The following is a 25,985-nucleotide window of genomic DNA, read 5'->3' as shown; positions in this document are numbered from 1 at the left end:
GGACAGTGCCCAGGCCCAGAGTTCAGGCCCCATAACTAGACCCCCCCCAAAAAAAAAAAAGCCAGAAGTGGTGCTGTGGCTCAAGTGGTAGAGTGCTAGCCTTGAGCTGAAGAGCTGAGGGACAGCGCCCAGGCCCAGAGTTCAGGCCCTAAGACCAGACCCAAAAAAACCAAACAAACAAACAAAAACAAAAACAAGAACTTGAGCCTCTAGAATGTTCCTTTCCTTCCCAGAGCCTACCACATACCCTACTGAACTGACCTGAAGTTCTGAACTGAAGCATTAATATGACAAATAAGGTGCTTTCCTGAGGGATGTCTGCACTATAAAAAGGGACTTTAAAGACAGTTTGGAGGCAGATGTCTGTAGGTCAGTTGGTGGTGTGTCAGGAAGAAGAAGGGGGAAGTTAAAACAAAGTTATGTTTGCAATGATTGTTAGGTTCCCTCAGACTTTTAGAGGAGATTCCAAGAAATCCAGAAATTTTTTGGTTAACACGAACTTAAACACCTAAGCAAACCAAAACATTCACAGTACTCAATTTCATTTGAGCCTCAGGATAACCCTAGAGTGGCTCTGGGTCTCTAGTCTACAGTCCTGGAGATTCACAGGGGCAAGTTAAGTAATTCTCATAGGATTGCATAACTGGAATTTGAAGAACAGAATATGAAGTCAAGTCACCTGACTCAGCCCAGTGCTGCATTTCTTTTCCAGAAAAGTCTTCATCAACAAGGTTTCATGAGTCATCATCATCTCTGGAACCAATAGCAAATAGATTTTCTTCTGGTAAGTTCTTCTTTTTTCTTACCTTCTCCAGCTTTCCTTTGGCTCTCACTTCTGCTTATTATCACTTCTTGACTTTTCAGAAGATAGTGGTGGTAACTAATCTGCCACAACCTTTGATTTCAAATGTTCTCGGCACATTTCTTTTCTTGCCTAGTCATGATGGGTATCTCCCTACCCACCAAGTCATTTTAAACAAATCCTATTTACCTTAAAATAGTGCTGGGAGAATGTAGCTTCAAAACAATTTCTTGAAATTCAGTGTCACCAAGGTTCACAACTCACAGATACTACAGTGTGAATTATGCCCCATCGGATTATACAAGGGAAACCCAAGAGATGGTCTCCCAGGAACCTCCTTTACAGAAATTTAGGTAAGTGGTAGATTTCTAGGATATGGAAGATTACAGCAGAAAGAAGTGAGGGACACAGAGATCACTAGAGTCAAAGGGGAAATGGAACAGGTCTAGAGACTGGTAAGGTCTAGAGTCCAAGAGGTTAGAGTCAGTCAACAAATGCAATAAGCATTTGTTGCATAACTAAGCAGGAAATAGGACCTAACCTTAACCTGGGCAGTGGACTTTAGTCTCATGTGGAGAAGAGTTCTGAACCTGCATAAAAGCCAGGCACCAGTGGCTCATGCCTTTTATCCTAGCTACTCAGGACTCTGAGATCTGAGGATTGTGGTTCAAAGCCAGCCTGGGCAGCAAAGTCTGAGAATTAGCCACCATAAAACCAGAAGTGGCACTGTGGCTCAAGTGGTAGAGCTCTAGCCTTGAGCTGAAGAGCTCAGGAACAGTGTCCAGGCCCAGAGTTCAAGCCCCTGCATGAGCAGGTTGATTCCAGTCACAAAGTCAAAGGCTTGTGAATAAATAGTGATCAAAGATGCTAGATGGACTTCTTATAAAAATTACTAAAAGTGGGTTAGAATGTGTCTCAGTGCTAGAGTGCTTGCCTAACATGAATGAAGCCCTGGGTTTGATTTCTCAGTACCACATAAACAGAAAAAGCCAGAAGTAGCGCTGTGGCTCAAGTGGTAGAGTGCTAGCAAAAAAAAGCTCAGGAAGAATGCCCAGGCCCTGAGTTCAAGCCCTAAGATTAGTTTAAGAAAAAAACACTAAAAGTAAGCCAGGTGTTGATAGCTCACGTCTGTACTCCTAGCTATTTGGGAGGCTGAGATCTGAGGATTGTAGTTTGAAACCAGCCCAGGCAGGAATATTCAGAAGAATCTTCTCTCCAATTAATCATCAAAAAGCTGCCAGAAGTGGAGCTGTGGCTCACATGGTATAGTGCTAGCCTTGAACAAAAAAAAAGCAAAAACAAAAACAAAAAAACTCAGGGATAGTGTTTACACCTGGACCACCACCAAAAAAAGGACCAAAAGTTGTGTGCATTGTTTTTTCAGTGCTGAGGATTAGAACCCAGGGAAACATTTTATTTTTTAAACTTGTTTTAAGATTTAAGTAAAAGCAGTTATTTATTTCATGTACATAGAAGGTTGAATTGTTATAAATCTGCTGGTTCATAAGACCAAGAGAACTTGGACATCTACTGCTCTGCCATCAGCAATATGAATTTTGGTGGGACAAACTATTCAAATCATACCAATTGAAACTGGCCTGTTTTGGAGAGGGTCAGATAACCATCTTAGTTTCAGCCTGATAATATGCAAGCTCAATGTGAGTGAATCCCGAAGGATTGAGTCCTGCCTTTTTCCCAAGGTCAAGCAAAGTACCAAGTGTGTGCTTATCTGCATCCACGGGCAGGTCATTCTGACCTTGGCCCCCAATAAAAAAACAGCCCCCACACCCAGCTTCCACTGTGGGCCTGGCCAAGGAGACCGTAGCCTGTTTTTATTCTCTGCTTCCTTGTTAAGCCCTATATAAGCCCACCCCAAAATCCAGTCCCTTGCACAACCTCCAAACCTACAGGAAGTTCTGTGCCCTCCCTTTTCCGCAATAAACAATCATCACCTGTTGACAATTGAGTCTGGACTATTCCTTTGGGATTCTCCTCCATTTTCCCAACAAATCCATTTTGTTTTTTTTGCCTGGTCTGTTGGAGCCTAGTAAAAAGAACAATGGCCGGGTACCGGTGGCTTACGCCTGTAATCCTAGCTACTCAGGAGGCTGAGATCTGAGAATTGAGGTTCAAAGCCAGCGCAGGCAGGAAAGTCTGTGAGACTCTTATCTCCAATAAACCACTAGAAAACCAGAAGTGGCGCTGTGGCTCAAGCAGTAGAGTGCTTGCCTTGAGCTGAAGAGCACAGGGATGGCGCCTAAGCCCAGAGTTCAAGCCCCATGACCAACAAAAAAAAAGAACAATTTTTTTTTTTTTGCCTGTCATGGGGCTTGAACTCTGGGCTTATGCACTGTCTCTGAGCTTCTTTTGCTCAAGGCTAGCACTCTACTGCTTGAGCTACAACACCACCTCTGGCTTTTTCTATGTATGTGGTACTAAGGAATCAAATCCAGGGCTTCATGCATACTAGGCAAGCACTCTACCACTAAGCCACATTCCCAGCTCCAACAATGATCTTGAATAAATTTTATTTAATAGACCTGTAAGTGGACTGACTGAGCTACACCATGATGAATTACATTGTTTGACAAATTTGCTGAACTACTCAATTCTAGTGACAAACTGGAAAATTAAACAATTCTCTGTGTTACTAAGATAAATCATAGTTCGTGTAAGGTTTGCCAAAAGGAGACCACCACATAGTTCAGGCAGAAAAGACTATTCGGGGGAGGTGTGGCAAAACAAATATGGAAATGACCTCAGAGCTTGGGTCTCTTGCTGACTCACAGTCAGGTGATTGACTGTCAGGTGATTGACAATTACAGGTGATCCTTCTTTTCTGACAGGTGATTTCTAGTAAGGCCACTTGCTATCCTTCATGAACAGGAAAGGAGAGGGGGCTATTCCCCTGGGCAGACCTAACGGTCCAGTCCTTTCATAGTTATAAAGGGGCACCAATTCTCTCTGGCTACTTCCTGCTGACAAAGGGATATCATTTTTTAGGATTAAAAGGTAGAGATGTCATTCAGTCGAGGAGAAGGCAGCAGTAACAGTTCCTTCATGATGAATGTTCATATGCATCTTTGGATGAAGTCTGAAAAAAGTTTTATGAGGTAGGGGCTGAACAATAAGAAAATATAATTAGAGAGCACACAAATGGCAGGAGGAATGGCAGCCATCCACTTAGGGACATGAAGGAAAAACTGAATAATTTGGAGATGACAGAAAGAACAAGGTGGAATGGACACAGAAGAGAGCAGTCAGCTCAGTATTTCTCACTCATTTTCTTTAGGGATGTGAGACAGCTTTACCTTAGTAGGTCCAAGAAAGGAGTAGGCATACCTGGGAATCAGTGTCAATCTAGGAGGGCAGGAGCAGAAGAAGCCTTTTTTATACTTTTTTTTTTTTTTGGTTAGTCCTGGAGCTTGAACCCAGGGCCTGGGCACTATCCCTAAGCTTCATTTGCTTAAGACTAGAACTCTACCTCTTGAGCCACGGTGCCACTTCCAGCTTTTTCTGTTTATGTGGTACTGAGGAATCGAACCCAGGGCTTCATGCATGCAAGGCAAGCACTCTGCCACTAAGCCACATTTCCAGCCCTTTTTCACTCTTTTTTTTTTTGATGGTCGTGGGGCTTGAACTCTGGGCCTGAGCTCTGTCCCTGTGCTCTTCAGCTCAAGGCGAGCACTCTACCACTTGAGCTACAGTGCCACTTCTGGTTTTCTGGTGGTTTATTGGAGTTGAGTTTCACAGACTTTCCTGCCTGCGCTGTCTTTGAACTGTGATCCTCAGATCTCAGCCTCCTAAGTAGCTAGGATTACAGGCGTGAGCCACCAGCACCCGGCTCCTTTTTCACTCTTGACAGGTGAAACCACTATGGCTGTCATTGAGCTTAACTGCAGTGAGAGTGGTCAGCAAGATGTGGTGAGGGCCTGTCCACTTAGGATGTAAACAGATGGATCAAGGGTCTTGAGAAAGACTTGGATTTTTGTTAATTTTGAACTATCCTCCATTTGACAGCTCTAACATATTACTACCCATTATAACAGATGACTGGTAGGCAAGGGTAAAAGTTCTTGCCCAGCTACAAAGCAGACAGGTATGGACATTAGATAGGCATACCTATGAACTATTTTCTGATGACCTTCAGACTCTGATTACTTTTGATGGGACAGGCACAAATGACTCCATCCAGGACCTGATACCATCCCCTCTTATCCCAACTGCTTCTGGAAGCTCACTCCTCCCCATGATAAGCTTATCCCAAGGGTTGTCTTTTCCTGGCTGGGATAATGTCTTAGTTGGAATCCTTGCTCATTCCTGGGATGTCATGTCCAGTTGGCTGAATTCCACATTGGAGAGGGGTGATTGACAGATTAAATGAGTCTTTGCCTATAGCCCCTTTATTTCCAATTGAAGCAACAAGGACATCAGTAAAAATAGTCCTTAAGCAGGGCTTACCTGGAACTTAAGAATCAAAGTTAAATCTGACAAATTTGTAAGAGCCATCTGTCCTTCTGTGGGCCTGACTAATTGCTACAGAAGATCAATTCCACAAGTGCAAAACTCAATAGTAGACATGATAAAAGTTTTGAAACAGCCAGGTGCTGGTGGCTCACGCCTGTAATCCTAGCTACTGAGAAGGCTGAGATCTCAGGATCACAGTTCAAAGCCAGCCCGGGCAGAAAAGTCCGTGAGACTCTTATTTCCAATTAACCACCAGAAAACTGGAAATGGTGCTGTGGCTCAAGTGATAGAGCGCTTGCCTTGAGCTGAAGAGCACAGGGATAGTGCCCAAGCCCAGAGTTCAAGCCCCATGATCGACAAAAAAAAAAAAAAGGTTTTTTAAAAAAAAGTTTCAAAACAGCAACTGATCAAACAATCATTCATTTTAAACTGAATATAGTACTTTTGGATACCTTAAATAAAGACAGAAACCACTGTTACCAAGTCTTTGTAATTACAGTGAAGAATACAGGAAAACAGCTCTGTATCCCAGGCAGTTCACATCCTTTAGACCATACTTTTTGTTGTTGCTGCGAAAGGAATGATTGAAGAGTGAATGTTGGAGTGATTGGGTAGTGTAATTAGGAAGAGGTGAGAGGGAAGGATTCCTTGAAGGCATTTTTCAGCCTCCTAGAGAAGTTTTGCCTTAAGGGAGAAAATAAGAATCCAGTAGAAGGGCTGGGAATGTGGCTTAGTGGTAGAGTAATTGCCTCTCATTCATGTAGCCCTGGATTTGATGGCAGAGAGCAAAGAGAAAACCTGAATTTATGGCACCTCTGATCATTTACCATTGGGTTGGCAGAAAGTGTCCAGGTATATTGTAATCAAAAGTCCCATTTTTGGGTTACGGAGAGTGATTGTCTTCTGGCTTTGTGGAGTAGTCTGGTGAGGATGTAGAAGTCTACTCAGGATGTAGTGGGAAGAAGTCCTGCAAGGATGGAGTAGGGAGGAGTGGTAAGGACATAGAGGGAAGTTTGCCCCCTACCTACTGTTTCAGGGCCTTTGCTACTGTCATAGTAGCAGCTCCACCTCTTTCCAAGGTGAAATATCTAAAATGTTATCCATCTGGGGCAGATACTGGCATCGATAGAGCCTCCCAGTTTGGTCGAAAACTGCACAAAAAGCATCTGAAACCTGGTGGACTGGCAGCAAGGGAATGTGAATTGATTATGTGAGCTGGATGGCTATTTCTACCACTAAGCCAGACAAGGAGGAGGAGGAGGAGGATGGATATTTGCTGTGGTGGCTGAGTTTGTGGATGAGCATCTCAAGGAGGTAAAGCAGATGGAGCCCTTTTGTTCCAGAGCTAAAAGGAAGCTTCTGGGAAGCCAAGACCTACCATCACCTAGACATTTCTGGCATGACACCCCAGATCCGTTTCCTTCTAGGAGAGTCTGTAATGACACCTTAGATCCATCACAACCAAGAAGAGCCCATCACGACTCAGTCACATCTTCCAGGAGGGTGCGCCATGGTTCCTCAGAGGCTTTGCTCCCCAGGAAGCCTCATTGTAATTCTTCAGGCATATTTCCTAGGAGAAACCATCATGGCTCCTCAGGTATCCCTTCCCAGAGAGGCCCACAATTCCCATGATGCATCTCTCCCTTGGAAGACTTGACTCCTCAGAAACTTGGCATCTCAGAAGGACCTGTTATGACTCATCTGATTTGGTATCTAAAGTTGCTCATTCACTGCCTAGAATCCAAAGTAATAAGGCTCCAAAAAGCACCTCTACCACTTCTCCACACTTGAAGGAACCAGAACCTTTTAATTCCTTGCACTCCAAGAACAGAAAATATGAGTATGACTAGGACCTTTCTCCTCCTTGAAAAAAAAAAGCAAGCAAAATCCCATTTTGGAGGTAAGAGCAGATTGATTCTGACGGTAACTTCCAGAACGCCTCTGATTCAGATATGTTACTTCCACAGAACCGACCAAGATACCAAAACTCTGATTCTGACCTCTCACCACCAAGGAGGAATGAGAAGACAAAATCTTCTGATTCTGATCTGTCTTCACCTCGAAGGAGTTGGCCTACTGGAAAGAAGGCTGAACACATGTATTCTGGGGCTAAAACTGAGTTGCTTTTAACTAGCATTCTGAAAGAGCAAGAAGAACTCCAGAAACAGTACCACAGAACCATGTCATTTGAAGCTGAATTTGTTTGTTGAAACTATATCTTTTTTTTTTTTTGGTCAGTCTCGGAGCCTGAACTCTGGGCCTGGGCACTGTCTCTCAGCTCTTCAGCCCAAGGCAAGCATTCTACCACTTCTGGCCTTTTCTGCTTATGTGGTGCTGAGGAATCGAACCCAGGGCCTCATGCATGCAAGGCAAGCACTCTAACACTTCAGAGTGTTAGGAAACTGGAAGAGAAAGGAAGGAAATAGGCCGGACTGGATCTTCCACAGGCAAGGACTGTTTATTGAGATATAACAGGGAGGAACATAGACTTTCCCACAGGTATGGAGGTTGTGGGGGGAGGCAGGGCTGGAGTCCTGGGTTTTATAGGGTCTGAGCAAGGAGACAGTTACATGAGTTTTGTATAGGGGAGTGACTGCAGGTGCAGGCAGAGAATAGGGTAAGTATTCCCTTATCCAAGGACTCAAGTTTTTTAATGTTCAAACAGTTCTGGATTTGTCTAGACTAGACAGTGACCTTCACAAGATAGTTTTTACTCTTCCAACCTCTTAACCCTTTCCCTGGCCTCACAGCTTGGCCTCAGAGCCAACTAGACCCACAATGGAATGTTTATAGCCAGGCTTAAGTCTGATTGCCCTGCGTGTGTCAGGCAGTCAGCACAGATCTTTGATGACTTGCATGATATCTGTATGCACCTGGGAAAACAGGGTGGGAGTCAGTCCTTCAGGGAGGCTAAGGCAGGAGAAGCACAAGTTTTGGGTCCATTACATAGTGAAATACGGATACTGGGTCTAAGTAACTGTAACACCATCTACTCCTCACTGCCATCTTGGTGTCTTAATAGATGAAGGGAACTTTCCATCCAGTTCCCATAACTCTAGAGGTGATATAGGTCATTCATTGATTTACAGATGTATCATGGGCTGTTTAGGAAAGTCTTGCTCCAGGGAATTCTTGCCCTAAGCCCCTGATTGTTTTTGTTTTTGTTTTTGTTTTTTTTTTGGTCACTCGTGGGGTCTGAACTCTGGGCCTGGGCGCTGTCCCTCAGCTCTTCACTGAAGGCTAGCACTCTACCACTTGAGCATCAGCCCCACTTCTGGCTTTTTCTGCTTATGTGGTGCTGAGGAATCGAACCCAGGGCCTCATGCATGCAAGGTAAGCACTCTACCACTGAGCCAACTTCCCAGCCCGCCCCTGATTGTTTCACTTAGCTTGCTTTGCTTCTTTAAAAACACACCTTTGATAGGTTTAGTTCCTTACACCAATCCTGTGAGTTTTGCCTTTATGAGCTTTGGATTCACTGCATTCTAATCTTTGAATTCTTTGGCTCATAAGTTTCCTTACAGTGGCTGGCCTAATAAAGATTCCAGACTCAACCTCTCAGAGCATCACCAGGCTGTGGTGCTTCTCTGTATCTTGCTGATCAAATTCCCACATAACATTAGTGGGATCTTGTCTTAAGAAAAAAAATCTAGAGAGTACTGAATACACTAAATCTAGAATTGGTTGGAAATGTCCCAACATCTGTTGTTAAGAACAATAAAGGTAGCTGGGCGCTGATGGCGCAAGCCTGTCATCCTAGCTACTCAGGAGGCAGAGATCTGAGGATCCAGGATCAAAGCCAGCCTGGGCAGGAAAGTCTGTGAGACTTGTATCTCCAATAAACCACTAGAAAACCGGAAGTGGCGCTATGACTTAAGCGGCAGAGCGTTCACCTTGAGCTGAAGAGCTGAGGGACAGGGTCTAGGCCAAGAGTTCTAGCCCCCCGGCAAACCCCTCTCCACCCCCCAAAAAATTATATTAGCTATGCACTGGTGGTTTACTCTTGTAATCCTAGCTACTCAGGAGGCTGAGATCTGAGAATTGTAGTTCGAAGCCAGTCTGGGCAAGATAGTCCAAGAGATACACTTTTTTTTTTTTTTTTTGGGTCAGTTGTGGGGCCTGAACTCTGGGCCTGGGCGCTGTCCCTCAGCTCTTCAGTTCAAGGCTAGTGCCCTACCACTTGAGCAACAGAGCCACTTCCAGCTTTATCTGCTTATGTGGTGCTGAGGAATCGAAGCCAGGGCTTCATGCATGCAAGGCAAGCACTCTACCACTGAACCACCTTCCCAGTGCCCTCCAAGAGACTCTTAGCTCCAACTAACCACCAGAAAACCAGAAGTGGTGCTGTGGCTCAAGTGTTAGAGCATTAGCCTTGAGCTGAAGAGCTGAAGGACAGCGCCCAGGCCCAGAGTTCAGGCCCCATGACCAACAACAACAACAACAACAACAACAACAACAACAACAACAACAAAACAAAACAAAAAGCCAGATTTAGTGGTAGAGTGCTTGCCTAGCATGCATAAAGCCCTGAGTTTGATTCCTCAGTATCACATAAACAGAAAAAGCCAGAAGTGGTGCTGTGGTTCAAGTGGTAGAGTGCTAGCCTTGAGCAAAAGAAGCTCAGGGATAGTTCCCAGGCCCTGAGTTCAAGCCCTACAACTGATAAAAAAAACAAAACAAAACAAAAAACTAGGCCTCACAATACTAAGCTAGCATTCTACTACTGAGCTATGTCCCTCCTTCTCTCACACACATACATGCATACATACAATTAAACTCAGGGCCAGGAGCTTTACCACTTGTGCCATACCCCTAATCCTTTTTGTTTTATTTTATTTTTTGTGTATCAGTCATAGGTCTGGAACTCTGGACCTGATCACTGTCCCTGAGCTTTTCAGCTCAAGTCAAGCTCTCTACCATTTAAGCCACTTCTGGTTTTCTGGTGGTTAATTGGAGATGAGTCTCATGGACTTTCAGATCCTCAGATCTCAGCCTCCTGAGTAGCTAGGATTACAGGCATGAGCCACTGGCGCCCAGCTTAATTTTATTTTTGCATGAGCCACCAGCACCTGGTTCAGGGCCTTAGTTTTTGATGCCAGCACCACAAATGTAACTCAAGACTAGCACTTTACTACTTGATCCATAGTGCCACTTCCCACTTCCCTGTCTCTCTGTCTCTCTCCCTGTCTCTCTCTCCCCCCTCTCTCGCTCTTGCTCTTTCTTTCCCTCCCTCCCTCCCTTCTTTCCTTCCTTCCTTCTTGTCGCTCACGGGTCTTGAACTCTGGGCCTGGGCGCTGTCCCTGAGCACTTCAGCTCAAGGCTAGAGCTCTACTACTTGAGTCACAATGCCAGTTCTAGTTTTCTGGTGGTTAATTGGAGATAAGAGTCTCATGGACGTTCCTGGGCTGAACTGGGACCCTAGTATCTCAACTTCCTGAGTAGTTAGGATTACTGGTGTGAGTGGCACTGAGCTACTTCCAGCTTTTTCTGAATAGTTTATTGGAGATAAAGAGTCTCATGGATTTTTCCTGTCTGGCCTGGCTTTGAACTGTGATCCTCAGATCTCAGCCTCCTGAGTAGCTAGGATTATAGGGATGAGCCTCCAGCAAACTAACAAAATATTTCCTTCTAACTTTACTTATTTTTTGTTTATGTGGTACCAAGAAATCAAATCTTCATGTATGTTAGGTAAATACTCTACCACTAAGCTACATTCCTATCCAGTCACTGAGCCCTTTTGCTCAGGGCTAGTGCTCTATCACTTTGAGCCACAGCTCCATTTCCAGTTTTCTGGTGGTTAATTGGAGATAAGTCTCACAGACTTTCCTGCCTGGACTGTCCAGTCACTGAGCCCTTTTGCTCAGGGCTAGTGCTCTATCACTTTGAGCCACAGCTCCATTTCCAGTTTTCTGGTGGTTAATTGGAGATAAGTCTCACAGACTTTCCTGCCTGGACTGGCTTTGAACCTTGATCCTCAAATCTTAGCCTCCTGAGTAACTAGGATTATAGGTGTGAGCCATCAGCACCAAGATGAGGTTTTTTGTTTTTGTTTTTTGACAGTCTGGGGCTTGAACTCAGGGCCTGGGCACTGTCCCTGAGCTGCTTTTGCTTGAGCCTAGTACTGTATCACTTGAGTCACAGCGCCACTTCTGGTGTTTTCTGTTTATGTGGTACTGAGGAATTGAACCCAAGTCTTTATGAATGCTAGGCAAGCATTCTACCTCTAAGCCACATTCCTAGCCCGAGGTGTTTTTTTAAATTAAGCTAAAAGACATGGAGTACCGTGCATAATGATCATGAGATACTTCCTTTGTTCTAAGAACAAAGGAGTGAGCCATTTCAAAATGTGTTCTTTGGTTGTGGAGGCCAAATCCACATACATTCACACATATGCAACACACATATGTCTACATACACACTAGCAGGCATACCAACAAGCACATATGAACACACTCAAACACATAAACACACACATCCTCATGCATAAGCCACACATACCTACACATGCATATTCATGCTCTTGCACTTAAAACTCATGCACATAGACTAGTGCATATAGACTTGCACAAACTTATACATAAACACATGCACAAATTCATGTGTACACACACTGACACCCACATGAACAAATGCTCATGTACACTTATGCATACAAACATTATTGTCTGGGCTCAGATCCTGTCTTTGCCACTTATACCTATATGATTTTGTTCAGATTACATTGTATTCTTGGATCTCACGTGCATACAAATGTGCACATAGCACATATGCTCATGCTTGGCCTGCACACTCATGCACAGCTCCACATACATACACTCATTCAAATGAACAGTCATGCACCCTCAGACTCACATATCACATATATGCACAATCATGTATATGTCTACACATTCACATACATCCCCACTCACACAATCACAAAAACAAGCAAAAAACTTCAAATTGCATCAGAAAACATAATAAAAGCACACTTATGGACTTAAAGTTCTGACACCAAGCCAGGCACCTGTGGTTCACGCCTGTAAACCTAGCTACTCAGGAGGCTGAGATCTGAGGATTGTGGTTCGAAGCCAGCCCGGGCATGAAGGTCCAGGAGACTCTTATCTCCAATTAACCACCAGAAAACTGGAAGTGGTGCTATGGCTCAAGTGGTAGAGTGCTTGCCTTGAGCTGAAGAGCTGAGGGACAGCACCCAGGCCCAGAGTTCAAGTGTGACAACAAACAAAAAAAAAAGTTCTGACACCAACCATGTGCTTAGTACATGTTACTTTCCCTTCTCTCTCAGGAAAAGCCGAGCCACTAAAAATAAAATGCCCTTACTGGGTGCTAGTGTCTCATGCCTATAATCCTAGTTACTCAAAAGGCTCACATCTGAGGATCCAAGTTCAAAGGCAGACCAGGTAGGTAAGTCTTTGAGACTTTTGTCTCCAGTTAGCTGTGGCTCAAGTTGCAGAGCACCAGCCTTGAGTGAAAAAGATAAGATATGTGCCCAGGCCCTGATATCAAGTCCTTTTTTCTTTTTTCTTTTTCTTTTTTTGTAGGTCATAGGGCCTGAACTCTGGGCCTGGGCGTTGTCCCTCAGCTTTTCAGCTGTAGACTAGCACTCTACCACTTGAGCCTCAGCCCAACTTCTGGCTTTTTCTGCTTATGTGGTACTGAGGAATCAAACCTAGGGCCTCATACAAGGCAAGCACTCTACCACTGAGACACCTTCCCAACTCCTCAAGCGCTAATACTGGCATCAAACAAACAAAGGACAATATGCCCGAGGGCAGCAGAATGGTGTATGTGTGTGTGTGATTGCTGACCATAATGCTATCTTCTGCAGGAGTGTTGCATTATCAGGAGGTCAGGCCATTTATGTTTCTGCCTCCAGCTTTTCAGCTTGACATCTCTGGAGTAAGACTAGATAAATATACTTTGCTAATAAAATGAACTCAGAGAAAGAAGCCATACTTATCATAAAAAAAAGGCATTTCAAGAGTAATAACTCCTTTTCAGTAAAGAACTACTCAAAGCCTCGCTGCCAAACCTGTTCTTCTGCTTTGGTGATTAGTGCCAGTCTAGCTTCTTCCTGATGCCACAACCTGTTGATCTGACAGCTTTAGGTTAATAAAGAGGTTCAAAAACCAACATACTCTCCAGGCCCTCGGACTTTGACCTCTTCTATTCTTAGCAGCAAATCCTCTGTTTACTGTAGGGAGGCAAAATAATCATAGCAGAATTAATGAATAGTTCTTTTTTCACCTGTCCAGACAAAGAAGGATGGTGTCTACTGTCACCATGTGGTGTCAGATGGGCACCCTTATAGTGGTCCCAGTGTTCTTTTCATTTGCCTGGCTTAGATGTCTTCAGAAACCCAGGGTGTTGGAAAGTCACCTGGTTGATTTCATCTGCAGGATAGAGTAGGCGGAAGATTGCTAATTACTTCTCCCAGCTGGAGCTGTTTATCATCATCTGACATCTGATTCAACTTAGGAGAACTTTTTAAAGTGTTCCCTATGTTAGGGTTCCAGATTTGGGAGTGGGGGAAGCCAGGCACAGGTGGCTCATGCCACCAAAAAAAAAGAGACAAGTACTTATCTTAGGGTGAACCCTAAACTTTTTTTTTTTTTGGATGTGGGGCTTGAACTCTGGGCCTGGGTGCTGTCCCTGAGCTCTTTGGCTCAAGGTGAGCATTCTACCACTTGAGCCACAGTGCCAGTTCTGGTTTTCTGGTGGTTACTTGTACTTGAGTTTCACATTCATGCTGGGTGCAGGTGGCTTACACCTGTAATCCTAGCTACTCAGGAGGCTGAGATCTGAGGATTGAGGTTCAAAGCCAAACCAGGCAGGAAAAGTCCGTGAGACTCTTATTCCTAATTAACCACCAGAAAAGCTGAAGTGGTGCTGTGGCTCAAGTGGTAGAGCACTTGCCCAGAGTTCAAGCCACATGACCCACAAAAAACAGAAAAAAACAAAACAAAACAAGACAAAAATGACAAAAAGGAGTCTCACGTACTTTCCTGCCCACTGACTCCAGCCATACTAAACTTTTTGTTTTTAGATTTTTTTTATTGTTGTTGGTTATGGGGCTTGAACTCAGGGCCTGGGTGCTGCAGTCCCTAAACTTCCCCCCCCCCACTCCCAATCTAGGGCTTGAATTCAGGGCCTGAGGGCTATCCCTGAGCTTCTTTGGGTTTAAGCTAAAGCTCTACCCCTTGAGCCACAGCTTTTTTTTTTTTTTTTTTTTTTTTTTATCGGTCATGGGGCTCGAACTCTGGGCTTGGGCGCTGTCCCTGTACTCTTCAGCTCAAGGTGAGCCTCTACCACTTGAGCCACAGCGGTTTTCTGGTTTTTGAGTAATTTATTGGAGATAAGAGTCTCACTGACTTTCCTGGCGGGGCTGGCTTTGAACCGTGAACCTCAGTTCTCAGCCTCCTGAGTGGCTAGGATTACAGGCGTGAGCCACTAGCACCCAGCTGAGCTACAGCTTTTTCTGAGTGGTTTATTGGAGAAAAGAATCTTTCAAACTTTGCTGCCCAGGCTAGCTTCAAACCAGGATCCTCAGAGCTCAGTCTCATGAGTAGCTAGCATTACAGGCATGAGCCACTGGTTCTGGCCGAATTTTTTTCTTTTTCTTTAATGTTTTCATTAAGGTGATATATAGTGGAGTTATCTTTTTTTTTTTTTTTTTTTTTTTTTTGTCGGCCGTGGGGCTTGAACTCTGGGTCTGGGCGCTGTCCCTCAGCTCTTCAGCTCAAGGCGAGCGCTCTACCACTTGAGCTACAGCGCCACTTCCAGTTTTCTGGTGGTTTATTGGAGATAGGAGTCTCACGGTCTCTCCTGCCCGGGCTGGCTTTGAACCGCGATCCTCAGATCTCAGCCTCCTGAGTAGCTAGGATTACAGGCGTGAGCCACCAGCGCCCGGCTGGAGTTATCATTTTTAAGTCAGGTAATGAGTACATACTTTTTTGGAAAGTGTTACCCTTTATTTTCCCTCAGATTTCTCCTCCTATTCCTGCCCTCAAGTTGCATAGTTTATTTTCCACAGAGCCTACTGAGTACCACTGTTGAATTTGTTCACCCTTTGTCCATACTAACATTTCACAAGCATTGTCATATATAATTATTCTTTGAATACCACAGTGAGACAGGGTAAGCCTTGAAATGTAAAACAATTTGCACTTGGCTTTATTTTGCTGTATGTTATCTTCTCACTGTTATCATATATCGCTTTTATGTTTTACCTTCTAGTGAATTCTGTGTGTGTGTGTGTGTGTGTGTGTGTGTGTGCGTGTGTGCGCGCGCGCCAGTCCTGGGTGTATGTCAGATCCTTGAACTCAAGGTCTGAGAGCTGTCCTTGAACTCTGGGGCTCAATACTAGCCACGGCTTGACTTTCGGCTTTTTTGGTGCGTAATTGGAGATGAGTCTCACAGACTTGACTGTTTCGCCTGGCTTCCAGCCGCGGTCCTCAGATCTCAGCCTCCCCCTGAATAGACAGGATTACAGGAGTGAGCCACCGATGAGGGCTTACTCCTGTTTGTTTTAAAGTCATTTACAGAAGCGAGTACGCAAGGACCCTTCATGGCAGTTGAGAATGAAAACCAGGGGTCCCGAAGCTGCTCCAATCTCGTCGTCGGGACCTATGGTCCTCCCCTTTCCCGCTCTACGGTAGGTAAACGGGAAAGCGGAAGTCCCGCCCTCCCCAGACTTGCAGATATGCTGGGCTTCTTCTGGAGCCGTCGCGTTATTTCGTCACTTTCCCGGCGTCGACGCCTGGTTTTTACGTGGTTTCCTGGCGGCGCGGCACGGAGGCAACGGCCCTCACAGCAACATGCCCAAGTAAGTCGGGGGCTAAAACTGGAGGGGGCGGCGGAACTTATTATTTGGAGCCCCAAGAGAGGGTCGTAGAGCGGATCTGGCTCATGAAACCTGGAGGGAAAGGTGGGGTTCCTCCGGGAGAACGGAAGTTCCAGATACCCCGGCTAGCGGGTGGGTGGGGGACGACCGCTCTGAGGCCGCAGGAAAAGCCTAGTTTTTGTCAGACGCTTTGATTTGAGTCTTAAGTCGCTCAGTGACTTTTGTCAACCGTCAGCGAATAGCGCGTCTGTGAATGGGTATCTCCTAACTGGTCGGCATTTTTTTTCTCTTCCGTTTCTTTCTAGGTTTTATTGTGACTACTGCGACACATACCTCACCCATGACTCTGTAAGTGGTGTGTCTTTTCATATTTTCTTTTAAAGTCTTATTGTAATTAATAGGATTTCTTTATATGTAGGCTTACGCTTTCCAACCTGTTGAAGTTTAAGACATTGTTGGAGATTATTAGAGTATATATTTGCACTGTTGTAATTTAAGAAAGTTTGCAGCAGCTAGTGCTTTCACTGGAGATCAAAAATATTAAAAACAGTTTGGAGATGGATGGAATATAAAGCTAAAAAGGCAAAAACAATTGCATACTTGGTTTTCTTTAAAATGGAATCATATACTCTTTTTTAAAAAAGTGTATCTTGAATATATAACTTTAGCCCGGTGCCAGTGGCTCACGCCTATAATCCTAGCTACTCAGGAGGCTGAGATCTGAGGATCACGGTTCAAAGCCAACCCCAACCCCGTCAGGAAAAGCTGTGAAACTCTGTATCTCCAATAAACCACTCAGAAAACCGGAAGTGGCACTATGGCTCAAGTGGTAGAGTGCTAGCCTTGAGCTGAAGAGCTGAAGGACAGCACTCAGGCCCAGAGTTCAAGCCCCAGAAAAAAAAAAAGAAAGTATAATTTTGTTGTTATTAAGGTGTTGTACAGAGAGGTTACTGTTTCATCAGTCAGGTAATGGGTACATTTTTTTGGGGGGGGCAGTTATGGGGCTTGAACTTTGGGCCTGGGCACTGACCCTGAGCTTTTTTTGCTCAAGGATAGAGCTTTACCACTTGAGCCATAGAATCACTTCTCTCTTTTCTGTTTATGTGGTACTGAGGAATTGAACCCAGGGATTCATGCATGCTAGGCAAGCACTGTATCATTGTCACATTTCCAGCCCACTTTTGACTTTTTATGTGGTTAATTGGAGATAAGAATCTCACACATGGGGCTGGGAAGGTGGCTCAGTGGTAGAGCGCTTGCCTTGCATGCCTGAGGCCCTGAGTTCGATTCCTCAGCACCACATAAGCAAAAAAGAAAAAAGCCGGAAGTGGCGCTGTGGCTCAAGTGGTAGAGTGCTAGCCTTGAGCTGAAGAGCTGAGGGACAGTGTCCAGGCCCAGAGTTCAGGCCCACGACTGGACAAAAAAAAAAAAAAAAAAAAAAGAATCTCACACACTTTCATGCTCAGGAAGGCTTCAAACTACAATCCTCATATCTCAGCTTCTTGAGCAGGTAGGATTACTAGTATGAGCAACCAGTGCCCAGCTGCATCATATCCTTTTGATTATCATGTATTAGTTGTACAGGGAGTTTCATTGTTTCATGTGTCTGACCTTTCTACACACAATAACAAATGTATCCTAATCAGCCTCACCTCCCATCATTTTCCCTCATGCCTCTTTCCCCTTCTTAAAGCAGTCTTGATGAGCCAGACATCAGTGGCTCACACCTGTAATCCTAGCTACTTAGGAGGCTGAGATCTGAGGATCTCAGTTCAAAGCCAGAATTGGCAGGAAAGTCGATGAGCCACCAGAAGTGATTCTGTGGCTCTAGTGGTAGAGCACTAGCCTTGAGCTGAAGAACTCAGGGACAGGGCCCAGGCCCAAAGTTCAAGATCCATGACTGACCAAAAAAACAAAACTTGACAGTTACTACTTTACTTTCTGACAGAGAAATAGCCTCATATTTTAGTATGTTGAAGTGGTTTATTCATCTTTCCATTCTGTAATTCATAACATTAAAAGGCTATGAACTTGAAGGGCTGAGTTACTAAGATTAATAATTTTTATTGCTTCATTATGGACAGTTTTAGTGAAATTGGCTTTTGTTCCCATGAGTGTAATTGAAATATACAGTGATTTACTTAGCCAGTGCTAGTGGCTTACTCAGAAAGCTGAGATCTGATCATCCAGGTTTGAAGCCAACCTGGGTAGTAAAGTATGTGAGATTTTTCTCTAATAAACTACTCAGAAAAAAGCTGGAAGTGGTGCTGTGGCTTATGTGAGCTGAAGAACTCAGGGACAGCGCCCAGCCCAGAGAACAAGCCCTATGACCGACCAAAAAAAAAAAAAGTCTTAAAAAACATACCTCAAGCCAGGTACTGGTATCTCACGCCTATAATCCTAGCTACTCTGGAGGCTGAGATCTGAGGATCTCGGTTCAAAGCCAGCCCAAGCCGGGTTGGCTTATGGAAGGTCCATGTGGCTCTTTATCTCCAATAATCCACTAGAAAACTGGAAGTGGAGCTATGGCTCAAGTGGTAGAGTGCTTGCCTTGAGCTGAAGAGCTGAGAGACAACACCCAGGCCCAGAGTTCAAGCCCTACAACTGACCAAAAAAAAGCCAAACAAAAACAAACAAACCAAAAGGTGCTCGTGGCTCTTGTGTCTAATCCTACCTTCTAAGGATCACAGTTTGAAACCAGCTCAAGCAGTATAGCTCTTGAGACTCTTTATCTCCAATTAACCCCCAAGAATCTAGAAGTTAAGCTGTGGTTCAAGTGGTAAAGTGCTAGCTTTGAGCACAAAAGCTTAGGTCCTGAGTCCAAGTCCTAGGATTGGCACAAACACACACACACACACACACACACACACACACACACACACACACACACACACACACACACACACACACACACACACACACACACACACACACACACACACACACACACACACACACACACACACACACACACACACACACACACACACACACACACACACACACACGAGTTGCTGGGTGGGAGTGGCTTGTGTCTATAATCTTTGCTATTCAGGACCCTGAGATCTGAGGATCTTGAGGCTCTTCTAATTAATCACCAAAAAGGCAGAAATTATGACATAGCTCAAGTGATAAAACCCTAACCTTGAACAGAAAAGCTCAGACAGTGCCTAGGCCCTATTTTAAGTCCCAGGACTGGTACATGTGTGCACACATACCCATTTACTCCCCTCCCTCCCAAATACAAAGAAAATAAAAAACCAAAGGCTGGTGGCATGCAGTAGTGGAGTGTTTCCTTAACAAGTGTAAAATCCGGACAAACCCAAGTACTGCCAGAAACATACAAAATTCAAAATGCTCAAAATGTATAGTGTTATTTATTTATTTTTGTCGGTCATGGAGCATGAACTCTGGGCCTGGGTGCTGTCCCTGGGCTCTTCAGCTCAAGGCAAGCACTCTACTGCTTGAACCACAGCACCACTTCCAGTTTTCTAGTGGTTTATTGGAGACAAGAGTCTCATGGAGTTTCCTGCCCAGGCTGGCTTTGAACGGTGATCCACAGATCTCAGCCTCCTGAGTAGCTAGGATTACAGGCATGAGCCACTGGCACCTGGCTGTATAGTGTTATTGTATGTCCATTACATCTGAATAAAACTTTTTTTTTTTTTGCCAGTCTTGGGGGCTTGAATTCAGGGCCTGGGAACTATTCCTGAGCTTCTTTTGCTCAAGGTTAGCATTCTACCACTTGAGTCACAGCATCACTTCAGGCTTTTTCTGTGTATGTGGTATTGAGGAGTAGAACCCAGAGCTTTATGCATGCTACCACTAAGCCATATCCCTAGCCTATATAAATATATATATGTGTATATATATATACACACACACACACACACATATATGTATACACACAAATATACACACACATATATATATATTGTCATTAATAAGGTGTTGTACAGAGGAGTTACCATTTTTTAAGTCAGGTAATACATTTCTTTTTGGACAATGTTGACTTTTTTTCTTAAAGGGCAGATTATAATTATTTTAGGCTTGCATATATATGATCTTGCTGTAGTTACTCAATTCAGAGAACCCATAGACAATAAACAAATAAATGTATTTGTTGGGGCTGGAGTGTAGGCTTAGCACACATGAAGCTCTATGTTCCATCACCAGCACTGCCAAAAGCAAAACAAATGTCAGTGTTCCAGTACTGTTACAAGAATAGGCAGCCGCCGGGCGCTGGTGGCTCACGCCTGTAATCCTAGCTACTCAGGAGGCTGAGATCTGAGGATCGCGGTTCAAAGCCATCCCGGGCAGGAGAGACCATGAGACTCCTATCTCCAATAAAAACCACCAGAAAACTGGAAGTGGCGCTGTAGCTCAAGTGGTAGAGCGCTTGCCTTGAGCTAAAGAGCTGAGGGACAGTGCCCAGGCCCAGAGTTCAAGCCCACGGCCAACAACAACAACAAAAAAAACAAGAATAGGCAGCCTGCTGACAGGCCATAGTTTGTTAAACCCTTGTCTAGATAGTAAATAGAATATATAAATTACTATATTGTGTTGCTGGATAGTGTATGTGGTGCGTGTGTGTGTGTGTGTGACAGATGCTTTAACATCTGGCAAAAGTTAGCTGGAATATTATGTAAAGGTAAAGCTTTATAAATTTTTCAGTTTGTTTCTGTGTCTGATAATGACCTTTTTGTTTTACAGCCATCTGTGAGAAAGACACACTGCAGTGGTAGGAAACACAAAGAGAATGTAAAAGACTACTATCAGAAATGGATGGAAGAGCAGGCTCAGAGCCTGATTGACAAGACAAGTATGTTTCATTCTTTTGTTCCAAGTGAGAGAATGTTCCTATTCTTTCTCATCCCTGTGTCTTTGTTGTTTTTCACAGCAGCAGACTCATTCTGAATAATAAATAGAGGCATTTGCCCATGTTGAATGAAAGAAATGGAAGGCCATTGGTTTCCCAGCAATATAGGAACCCATTAATATTAATTATTTAGACTGAAACATCAGTGGTAGAACAATCAGGATTGGTTAGATTGGGAGGGTAGAGTAAGGGAGAAGAGGGGAGAATAGAGTTGCCTAGTACTTTTCTGTTGATGTGAACCAGATTTTGTAGAATATGTAGTTATTCACAATTTTTTTTTTTTTTCTGGTCTTGGGGCCTGAACTTGGTCTGAGTTTGCTGTCTCTGAGCCTCTTTGTGCTCAAGGCTAGCACTCTACCATTTGAACCACAGTGCCCCTGCTGTCTTTTTCTGAGTAGTTTATTGGAGATAAGGACTTTCTTGCCTGGGTTGGCTTCCAACCATGATCAACAGATCTCTGGCTGCTGAGTACCTAAGATTATAGGTGTAGCCTGTGGTGTCTAGCTTGATTCATAAATTTTAGAAAATTTTTTTGGCCAGCCTGGAGCTTGAACTCAGGGCCTGGGCACTATCTCTGAGTTTCTTTTGCTCAAGGCTAGTGCTCTGTCTCGAGCTATTAACATCACTTCTTGCTTTTTCTATTTGTGTGGTACTGAGGAATCGAACCCAAGGCTTCATGCATGCTAGGCAAACATTCTACCACTAAGCCATATTCCCGACCTAGAAATGTTTTCTGTTTGAATAGAAAAAGGTGGAGGTAGGTCTGTGGTTCTTGCTTATTAATTTGAGAGACATTTATTTATTTATTGCTAGTCTTGGGGCTTGAACTGATTTTCCTTAAGCTGCTTTTGCTCAAGGCTAGCACTCTACCACATGAGCTACAGCACCACTTCCTGCTTTTTCTGTTTATATGGTACTGAGGAATTGAACCCAGGGCTTTATCCAAGCATTTTACCACTAAACCTCATTCCAAGCATCTTCCTGACTTGAGTGAAAAAAAAAAAAGACAAAACTGTTAAAGCAAAATTTAAAGTAGAATGAAAAACTTTAAGTAGTTTTAATAGACAAGTTTTAATGACTAGACTCCTGTGTTCCCTTTCTTCCACATTTTACTTCACTCAGCTGGAATAGTCTTGTTTAGTTTATATATACTGTTGACATTTAGGATCCTATAATTCTTTGTTATGGTGGTCAGCTTTGTACATTGTATGGTGTTAACATCCCTGGCAACCTACTAGATGCTCTGAGTTATGATAATTATTAAAAAAGTTTTTATAGTATTGGGCTTGACAAGAGGGATATATAAATTGCCCATGTAGGGGGGCTGGGAAGGTGGCTCAGTGGTAGAGCACTTGCCTTGCATGCTCGAGGCCCTGGGTTCGATTCCTCAGCACCACATAAGTAAAAAGTCGGAAGTGGCGCTGTGACTCAAGTGGTAGAGCACTAGCCTTGAGCTGAAGAGCTGAGGGACAGCGCCCAGGCCCAGAGTTCAGGCCCCACGACCGGACCCAAAAAAAATAAAATAAAATAAATAAATTGCCCATGTAGACAACACTGAATACTTTCATCATTTCCCTTTCTGTCTTCATTGTATTATGTCAGTGTATATATGTATTTTTTTCTTTCTTCTTTTTTTTTTTTTTTTTTGGTTGGTTGGTTGTGGGGCTTGAACTCTGGGCCTGGGCAGTCCCTGAGCTTCAGCTTAAGGGTAGCACTCTACTGCTTGAGCCACAGTGCCACTTTCTTTCTTTTTTTTTTTTTTTTTAATTTTTTTTGGGTACGGTCGTGGGGCCTGAACTCTGGGCTTGGGCACTGTCCCTCAGCTCTTCACTTCCCAGCCCTGCACTAATTTTAAAAGTAGTAAATCATAGTGATACAGTATTTTCATTCAGAAATGGGAAGGATAGGGGCTGGGAAGATGGCTCAGTGGTAGAGCCCTTGCCTTGTATGCATGAGGCCCTGGGTTCGATTCCTCAGCACCACATAAGCAGGGAAGAGCTGAGGGACAGCACCCAGGCCCAGAGTTCAGGCCCATTACTGGACAACCCCCCCTCCCCCCCAAAAAAAAATAGAAAGAAAAAGAAATGGGAAGGATAGAATTTTTTTTTTTTTTTTTTTTTTTTTGCCAGTTCTGGGGCTTAAACTCAGGACCCTAGGCACTGTCCCTGAGCTTCTTTTTGCTCAAGGCTAGTGCTCTACCACTTGAGCCACAGTGCCACTTCAGCTTTTTCTGTTTATGTGTTACTAAGGAATTGAACTAAGCCACCTTCCCAGCCTGTATGTATGTATGTATGTTTTAATATTTGTGATTCTTAAGACAGATGTTAATGATCTTCATTTTATTTTTTTGATCTTGCCTCACATATTCTGAAAGTTGATAGTATTGGACTTTTTTTTTTTGGTCGGTCGTGGGGCTTGAACTCTGGGCCTGGGCGCTGTCCCTCAGCTCTTCAGCTCAAGGCGAGCGCTCTACCACTTGAGCTACAGCGCCACTTCCGGTTTTCTAGTGGTTTTATTGGAGATAGGAGTCTCACGGTCTCTCCTGCCTGGGCTGGCTTTGAACCGAGATCCTCAGATCTCAGCCTCCTGAGTAGCTAGGATTACAGGCGTGAGCCACCAGCGCCTGGCTGGACTTTTTTTTTTTTGGGTCCGGTTGTGGATCCTGAACTCTGGGCCTGGGCGCGGTCCCTCAGCTCTTCAGCTCAGGGCTAGCGCTCTACCACTTGATCCACAGCGCCAATTCCAGCTTTTTTCTTTTTGCTTATGTGGTGCTGAGGAATCGAACCCAGGGCCTCAGGCATGCAAGGCAAGCGCTCTACCACTGAGCCACCTTCCCAGCCCAGTATTGGACTTTTTTTTTTTCCTTTCAGTATTGGAGTTTGAACTCAGATTTGTGTTTGGTTAGGCATTTGAGACAGATCCCAAGCCCTGTAGTGAACTTTCTTTTTAAAAGATCATAATCTTCAGAGCAGGCTCTTCCTTTGAAAGCTTTGGTTTTTCCATATCTCCTACTTCATTGCACTAATTTAAAAAGCAGTATACCATAGTGATACAGTGTTTTTGATTTTTTTTTTTTGTTTTTTTGGGTCCGGTTGTGGGGCCTGAACTCTGGGCCTGGGCGCTGTCCCTCAGCTCTTCAGCTCAAGGATAGCACTCTACCACTTGAGCCACAGCGCCACTTCCGGCTTTTTTCTTTTTGCTTATGTGGTGCTGAGGAATCGAACCCAGGGCCTCAGGCATGCAAGGCAAGTGTTCTACCACTGAGCCACCTTCCCAGCCCTGATACAGTGTTTTATATGGTACTAAGGAATCAAACCCAAGCTTCATGCATGCTAGGCAAGCACTCTACCACTGAACCACATTCCCAGCCCCTAGAAATCTTTTAAAGCCTTACTATTAAGCATGTTTTGCACATTGAAAAAAAAAATTGAATGGCTTGAATTGCTTATAAACCGTATATATGGATTACAGATAATTATTTCTCATTGGTAAAAGATATTGGCTAGGTAGAAAGTTTTCATTTAATTTCTCATAGTTTTGTTTATGCCCAAGCTGATCTCAGACTTCTAAACTGAAGTAATCCTGCCTCAGCCTTCCAAGTGCTGGGATTATAGGTATGCTCTACCACACCTAGTCCTGTAGTTATTTGGCGCTATATTAAATATTAAATAAAAGTAGGCAGGTATGTTGGTATAAGCCTGGAATCCCAGCTACTTAGGAGGCACATGGAAAGATTGCAAGGTCACCCCAGGTAAAAAGTTAGCAAGCACACAAGACAACATCACAATCAACAAGCAGGGTGTGAGGTGCATGCTTGTAATTCTAGCTTTTGGAAGGAATAGGTAGAAGGATTATTATATAGCTTTCTAGGGTAAAAATGAGACTCTACCTGAAAAACAACTTAAAAGGGCTAAGGGTGTGCTTTAAGTTGGTAGAGTACCTACCTAGCAAGTCTGAAGGTTTTCAATTCAAACTTAATTATTGCACATACACAAAGCATGTGTTCTAAATGAATACGTTCTAGAAAAGCTATAAAAACCTAAATCAGTCATAATTATAGTTTTTAATAGATGAAAATTATTTCAAGATTAGTGCCACAATTTAGTAATTAAATTTACAATAAAAACTGGTTGTTGAATTCTTTTTTTTTTTTTTTTTTTGTCTCATCTTCGAAGCGGCTGCATTTCAACAAGGAAAGATACCTCCCACTCCATTTTCTGCTCCTCCTCCTGCCGGGGCAATGATTCCACCTCCTCCCAGTCTCCGTAAGTTTATTGCAAATAAACTGTAATTATTTCAAATGCTTATCGAATTAATATGTAGATAGTAAAAATTACTTTAGTGGAGGTAATTCTATTTACAGCTATTTTTGTGTGTATGCTACTACTTGGGCCTGAACTATGGGCTTGGGCGCTCTCCCTGAGGTGTTTTGTGCAAGGCTAGTTCTACCATTTGAGCCACAGCTCCTATTCAGGCTTTTTTAGGAGGTTAATTGGAGATAAGAGTCTCACAGACTTGCCTGGGCTAACTTTTTTTTTTTTTTTTTTGGGTCCAGTCATGGGGCCTGAACTCTGAGCCTGGGCACTGTCCCTCAGCACTTCAGCTCAAGGCTAGCGCTCTACCAGTTGAGCCACAGTGCCACTTCTGGCTTTTTTTTCTTTTTGCTTATGTGGTGCTGGGGAATTGAACCCAGGGCCTCATGCATTCAAGGCAAACGCTTTACCACTGAGCCACCTTCCCAGCCCCTTGCCTGGGCTAACATTGAACCATGATTCTCAGTCTTTTTTTGTGTGTGTGTGTCAGTTGTGGGGCCTGAACTCTGGGCCTGGGCGCTGTCCCTCAGCTCTTCAGCTCAAGACTAGCACTGTATCTACCACGTAAGCCACTGTACCACTTCCAGCTTTTTCTGCTTATGTGGTGCTGAGGAATGGAACCCAGGGCCACATGCATGCAAGGCAAGCACTCTACCACTGAGCTACCTTCCCAGCTCCCAG

The 25,985-nt window shown here is 44.0% G+C and overlaps 1 pseudogene; it reads left to right on the top strand.

The window, feature by feature from the left end:
* Window positions 1-25,985, top strand: part of LOC138828146 (BUD13 homolog pseudogene) — a 44,052-nt pseudogene that overhangs the window by 10,246 nt on the left and 7,821 nt on the right.

Source organism: Dipodomys merriami, unplaced genomic scaffold (genome assembly GCF_024711535.1).
Source record: "Dipodomys merriami isolate MVZ:Mamm:240054 unplaced genomic scaffold, mDipMer1.0.p SCAF_16, whole genome shotgun sequence".
Classification (NCBI taxonomy): Eukaryota; Metazoa; Chordata; class Mammalia; order Rodentia; family Heteromyidae; genus Dipodomys; species Dipodomys merriami.
The sequence above is the reverse complement of the archived record's forward strand: the minus strand, read 5'-3'. Positions and strand labels throughout refer to the sequence as shown.